Source organism: Ananas comosus, unplaced genomic scaffold (genome assembly GCF_001540865.1).
Source record: "Ananas comosus cultivar F153 unplaced genomic scaffold, ASM154086v1, whole genome shotgun sequence".
NCBI classification, from domain to species: Eukaryota; Viridiplantae; Streptophyta; class Magnoliopsida; order Poales; family Bromeliaceae; genus Ananas; species Ananas comosus.
Window position 1 is genome coordinate 27,388 of NW_017890798.1, and position 7,201 is coordinate 34,588.

The following is a 7,201-nucleotide window of genomic DNA, read 5'->3' on the forward strand; positions in this document are numbered from 1 at the left end:
CTAAGGAAGTTAGTTCTCACCCCCATTTTACCACAGGTTCCAGTTCAGGTGTCCCCGGTGAGCGTGAGGATCGCGGTAAGGGCCCGGCGTTCTAGTCGCATTAGCTACCTCCTTTTCTTGCACTAGCCGTCACTCTTTTTGTATTTGAGAGTAGATGATGTATAGGGTGAGGTTCGAGTGATTGTATTTATATTTTGGAAGAATGTAAAAGATGTAATTACATGAATATATTATGTCGAATGAATGTAATAGATAGCTCTTCTCTCTTTATGTACTTGTATATGTTTTATACTTGTATCTTGCTCTCGTCTCGTTGCACTGGTGGTGCTTTTGATCGTGTATTTATGAATTGATTCCTGGGTAAATTCTTATACATGATCTGTTGGTTAGCCTTGGGCGGACGGGGTAGGTCCTGTCCGTTCGGCGTCTGTTCGACGCGCCCGGGCCGGACCTGACACTTATCCCTATCCCTATCCCCTTGCCAAACGGTGCCTATATGTGTACGGCTATCCCAACACTTACATTGGAGCATTTGGGGATACCGTAGAGGATTCTGACACCTGTGTGTAGATGCATAGTCAAAAGGGTAGTTAGTGTGGTGACCCGTGTTGGTTTTGAAAATCCTTTCGCAAAAACAACGCTTTAAACGTGTTACTGTCGACCGATAGCTTGTTAGGGCTGTTTGACATGTTTGTGGTTGGTCAGGTCCAAGTGACACTTAGTGGTCGTGGACTGGGACGAGTCGTGGACTAGGACGAGTCGTGGACTCGAGTGCTTTAGAGTATAGGTGGGTGCTTCGATCCGAAATGGTAATGTAGTCACTAGTCACTTAATCGATTTTCCTTTCCTAAACTTGTTAGACCATGATTCAATTCATTTGCTTCTATCTTGCATGTCATTTATTGCTTACCTCTCATGTTGATATATCTTGATTATTTCGTAGATGTCGATTATATNTATATATATATATATATATATATATATAAGAGGGGGCAGAGAGAGAGGTACACCTCTCCTTACGTGGTCCACGAGGTAGAGCGGACCTCGTGGACTGCGCCTTTCTTTCTCCCGCGAGGCGTGCGCAACGCCACGCGAGGTCCATCATGGATCTTCCTCACGCGGTCCACGAGGTGGAGCGGGCCTCGTGGACCGCGCCCTTTCTTCCCCTGTGCGGCGTGCGCAACGCCACGCGTTTTCGTTTTCCGCAAATCAAGCGGAAAATGAAAACCTTTCTTTTCCTTAGAATCTGCAAAAAAAAAATTTCCGGGAAAATTTTTTTACGAGCCACCAAATACTAAAAACCCATTTTTCAACCGAAAAAAAATTTTCAGGGTGATTTTACGAGGAACCAAACACACCCTTAGTTATGTTAAAAAATTATTGTTTCTATAACTTGAAAATAATTTTTATAAAAATTATCAATCAGCTTGAGAAAATTTTCATTTTTCTTTGACTACAATCACTTAATTCTAAAAGCTTGGAAGTTAGGGGTTTTCTATTCAAATTTTATTTTTTTATACAATTTACAACAGTTAACAACACTTCAATAAGAATTTAATTGAATAGCTTTCTACGAAAAATGACACTTTATAATAGAATCAGTCAAAATCTCTACAACCTTTCTCCACAACACAACAATACTTTCCACCGCACCTCTTCAACAGCACTATGTTCAATAGCCTAACCAAACAAGCCCTTAAGCTGAAAAATGTGCATGTAAGGGAACGAGATGGTCTGTCACGAAATTTTCCCCGAGTTTGAGATCTTAAGCTCATTAAAGCTTAAAGATAGGCATGCAAATGGACTAGATGGTCTGTCATGAAATGTTCTCGAGTTTGAGATTTGCAACAGATCAATGGGATCATATATGAACATTCTTTAGCAGCTAAATAGGAATGACGCTATTTACAAGCTCCTAAACAAATTTAAGACCTATGATATGATTTCAATAAGCCATTAAGGCCCTGTTTGGCACCTAGGATTGAATTAATTAGGATAAGATGACAGAGTGATATTGAGGGAAAAAGATAGTTTAGCTATGACGTGTTAGGGATCATAATGGATGGAGCCGGTGGGAAAGGAAGGGATTTCCTAAATCCAATCATGTTCAATCCCAACCTCTCATGTGGAACTCGATAAATATCATTTTGGCAAAGATTATTTGACCCACCAAATTTAACCGCAAATCATGAGGCCTCTAAGTAGCGAACTCCCCTCGTTTCCCAAACATTCTCCTCACTTAACCTATCCAACCAAATTTTAGGTTCGAACTAGTCCAAAATATCAAGCATGTTAAGATTTTCTTATAGGAAACTTTTAGTAAAGTTGCCCATAAAAATTAAAAGCATAGATGAGCTAGGGGCTGAGCTAGATATCCCATTTGTCTACCACACCTATTGAACTAATAGAAAAGCATTGTGTTACCGATCGTCCCTAGCACAAGTGGCAAAGGGCTTGATGGTTGGTTCCCGAGGTCCCAAGTTCGAATCCAAGTTAATTCACATTTCTAGCTAAGTTTATTTCTAAAAGAAATAAACGAAGCGGGTAGCATGCTACCTATCTCTCTCAAAAAAAAAAAAAAAGAAAAAGAAGAAAAGCATTGTGTTAGGCCTTGAACATGTTTTCTCCTTTTAGCAAGAGAAGATGCCTCCAATTCCTTCTCTCTTTCTTTTCTTCTTTTCACAATTCACAATTTCTCTTCAAAAGAAAAGTCCTTACAGTAAGTGCTACCTAAGTCACTCTTAACCTTTCAGTAGTTCATCAATTTGTGATGCAAAAGTAAGAAAAAGTGTCTCTATTTACATACAACATCCCCTTGAATATGCTATTTCAACACTAAGATAGTGGAACAAGAGGTTCAGCACTTGTTTGCCATTGTTACAGCTTCTTTATTTTTCAAAACAGAATTTCAACATGAAACTGTGTAGGAGGGGATGGTGGCTTACTTAAAATCCTTGTGTTTGTTTGGATCAAGAAAAAGGATAAAAAAAAATTGGAAGCAACTTTTGTTTGCTTCCAAAGTTTTCTTTAAGAGAAACTATCATCCATCACTAGTCTAGGATGCATTGCATGCTACCAACAATGATAACGAGAGGAAAGTCCTTCCGCTAATATATCAAATAATATAGAATTACTGTTTAAGAAAATGAAAAAAAGGAAACGATACCAAACAAGGCCTAAGATTATGGTTTTTAAGCTCCTATTCAGTCAGTCGAAGTTTGTCGTATCTTTAAAATCTAGGACTACTAGGACTATACAAACATCATGTGAGTAGTGAGTGGTCATATGGCTTAATTATTGATTTTATGTCCTCCTAAGGAACTTTAACTTATGTGTTGACAAAAGCCTGTTGCGACCACCTAATATAACCTTGTTGCTTTAGTGTACAAACACAATTCCCCAAAGTGAAGGTAACTTGTCTATGGAAGATTTCTTTTTCCTTTCTTTTTTTTTAAAGTTGGAAGGGAGATTGAGGCCATAAGATACATTGGCATCAGACAATTCATAACTGGAGTTAAAGGCCTTAATACAAATAATGAATTGTCACAAACTAAAGTTGGAATAGTATATTCATTCTTTTCAGACCAATCTGTAAAATACAAGCTGTAAAAAAAAAACATATTTAAAGTATTTCCCATGATTACTTGATATATATGGATTGATATGGTTTTGTAAAATCGGAGCCAAATTCCAAAATGCTAGTTGCCCTGGAGCATAGCATGAAGGGGGCAGATATTTACTAGGGACACGAAACAGAAATAAATAAACAAAAATATCAGAAGTAGGCATACATCAATACAAATCATAAATTGCGAACCCTAAAGGAGCGCTCCCCGTATTTGGCGGTATTTGGCGTACATTGTAGGGCCCACGATATTTGGCGTACATTGTAGGGCCCATAATATTGTAGAAAAAAAAGGTTTTTCCTTTTTTTTTGTTCCCATGTGGCGTCCCATTGTAGGGCCCGCGTATTGTTAGGGAAAAAAGAATTTTCCCTTTTTTTTGTCCGTGTTGCGTCCTATCCTTGGTGGTGATTCGCCTCCTTCTTCCTTCCCGAGTCCGCTCTAGTGGCTTTGCCTTCTCTTCCACGGCCGCAACGGCCTTTTCGGGCGACATGGTGTCTGTCTCTTTCTCCATTTTTCTCATTAATGCCCTACCATGTCGGCGTTCTCCATCTTTTTCTCCTCTATGCTTTTATTAATGGCCTATCCGAGCTACCGGGCGGTATTAATGACCAGTACGGGCGGCAAGGCGGTACGTCCTATCGCCGTCCTCGCGGTGGCTCACCTTCTCTCCGATGAGCACGGCCATCCTTGCTGCATGGCGCTCGGGGCTTGCTATACGGATTCTGTTGTGGGGTGCCATTAATGTGCGGTCCTGCCGGCAAGGTCATGTGTCTTGCAACTGTCCTCTCCGCCAGCGTGCACTGACGAATGAAGGGTGCCAGATCTCTACTATTGGTTCGATGTCTTAGCTTTCCCCTGTTTGTACTTTCCTTTCCTCTCCTTGATTTTGTGCTTCTACTTCGTTGGCTATTTATCGCAATTATTTTGGGGTTTTTCTCCTTTTTGCTTCGTTGCTTCTATCCTTCTGCTTTTCCTCCTTCTACTTTGTTGCTTTCTGGTATTTGTAGCTTGGCGATTGGCTCTCAGTTCTATTACATGCTTGGTAGAAAACCTCAAAACCTTAAGTGCTCTATGTTATTTGTCTATTTGTTTGATTACTCCTGTGCTTACTATTTACTCTTTCTTGATGCATGCGGATCTGTATTACTTTGTGAGATGAGATTGTGATGTTATTGCGGAATTGCTATTGTTACCTACACTTTGTTGATAATATTTCTGAAAAGTTCTTTGGTTGATTTATAGTAGGCTGACTGGACTTTTGGCAATCCCTACAGCTAGTGCTAGCTAGAAATTTTTTGTTTTTTGTCCTATTTCATTTCGGATAATTTCCTGAATCTTTTTTACTTTTTTGCATTTTGTCCTATTTTATTGCAGAGAATTTTTTGAATCTGTGTTACGTTTTGTACTGCAAATTGTTATGGGTTTTGTTGTGGAAGAGTTGTCTTTTGGGGTCTTATATGTTTTCATAACTTGAGCTTTATTTGGTATTGCGTGCTTTCATGGTTTCTATGGGTATTATATGGCTCGATGGGTTATACTTTGCTTTTTCATGTTTTTGTTTGTTTGGTTTGAAGGTTTTGGATTGGTTCCTTCATATATAGATCCTAGGAAACCTGCAGAACAACTATAAGAGAAAAGTATTGTTATATTCTACGAAAAAAAAAATATAGAATACGAACTTTTTCTTTTGTAATTGAGATACGGTGTAGGTTGCCGAGTCATGTGTGGGTGCAAAATTGGAATGAGGTGAAAACGTTTTGGCATAAAATTGACACGAAAACAATTGAATTGGGTCACTTTCTTACTACAGAGGACCTAAGCGCAAATAAAAAAAGTTTTGGGCTAATTTGCAAAATGGCCCTTTAGTGGAATTCCACTAAGAGAGCTTTGTTCTTATCTCTTTCTTCTCTCTCTTTCTCTCAGATTATTGGTAAGAAAAGACAAGAAAAGAAAAGAAGAAGAAGAAGAAGAAGAAGAAGAAGAAGTGAAGAAGAAGAAGAAGAAGAGGTAATTTAATTTCTTTCTTCCTTCTTTTTCCTTTTCCTTCCCTCTCTCTTCCTCTCCCCCTCTCCCTGCTGTTGCTGAGCTGCTGCTGCAGCTGTTACTGCAGCAGCAGCATCAAGCTGCTGCAGCTGTTGCTGCGGCAGCTGCTACTGCTGCAAGCAGGGCCTGCTGCTGCTGACTGCACAAGCAGCAGCAGCGGGAACCCCTGCTGCAGGGGGGAGGCCAGCATTAAAAAAAAAAGAAAAAAGAAAAGAAGAGAGAGAAAAAAAGAAAGACAAGTAGAAAAGCAAGAAAGGAGAAAAGAAAGGAAAAGAGATGGAAGAAGGAGAGAAAAGAAAGAGAGAATGAAATGGAATTAGTGAATAGACATTGCAATTGGCATAATTCGCATCTCTAAACTTCAAATTGACGCTTGCAGGGTGTCCAGGAGCGTGAAGTAGAGTGCTATACACATCCGGTTAGTTGCAATTTAAGGTATTTGGCGTTCAACTAGCGTGAATTGAGCTCAATTAGAAATTTTGCCTTTTTAATTGTAATTCTGAAGGTTTTGTCATGTTTAGAGTTTTCGGGCGATCGTGAGGAGAGGGAAAGCACTGGAGTAGCGCTTCTCTTGCCCGAGTCAACGTAGCGAGTTGAGGTGGGTTCCAAGTCGTCGAAAATGATGGATTTCCCTCTAGGATCCATTAGAATGCAAAGCCATATGGACAAGAACATATGGAAAGATAAAGGCTAGCCTAACATGAAGACTTGTGTAGAAGCGTAATTAGCTAATAAGCCTACATGTGAGCAACGTGTCAGACTTGAGACAAGATTTAAAGGGTAGTGGACCCTAGTGAAGGGCATCCTCACTTGGAGAGGATTTGATTGGGTTGTGGACCAAGGTTTAAAGTGCCGTGGCACGGGGGCGTGCCGTTACGTCCCTGGCACGGTACGGCACGGGCACGCTTGCGTGCCGACAGATACGCACGACCTCCTGCTGGCACGCTTTGGCACGGACTTATTTTAGCTTTTTTGGTTCCAGTAAACTCTTATAATATTATTTTGAAAGATTTAAACAAAATAATATGAATATTTATTATGTACATCTTATTATACTCATCAAATAACATGCATGAAAGCTTTCTGTAAGTAAAATACAGCTATATCTGATATAGAATAGAAATTAAAATATAATAATAAAATTCACAGTACAATAATTATTTAAATTTACATCTTTACATAGAGATGACTGCTTAATTTCACATAGATCGTCGCGCTGGATCATATGTCATATTGTTATCTGCGGATACAAGATTTATTTGACAATATTGATACAAGTATTGCTGGCATTGTGAGAAATTCATATATTCTCAATATTACATTTTTATTTTTTATTTTTTTGTTCTTATTAAAAATATCTGATCAAAATTTGTTTAGGAAATCGATTTTTGTTTCTTTGATTCATCGAAAGTTTCGCGGTGCGACAAATTTTGATAAAATATTTTGTGAAGAAAAAATGGATGTCAGTGGTGGAAGCGGAGGGCTCGGGCCGACATATGGATCAGATAAATAATAAGTTAAATTATAAGTTT

At 39.1% G+C, this 7,201-nt stretch overlaps 1 long non-coding RNA gene across 1 annotated transcript; it reads left to right on the top strand.

Annotated features, from left to right (window-relative positions):
* The first annotated feature begins 5,572 nt into the window (after nucleotides 1-5,572).
* On the top strand, nucleotides 5,573-6,300 carry LOC109704254. Its single transcript, XR_002214258.1, has 3 exons — nucleotides 5,573-5,633; nucleotides 6,049-6,104; nucleotides 6,191-6,300. It is a non-coding gene; the product is annotated as an uncharacterized LOC109704254 (long non-coding RNA).
* Nucleotides 6,301-7,201: the final 901 nt, after the last annotated feature.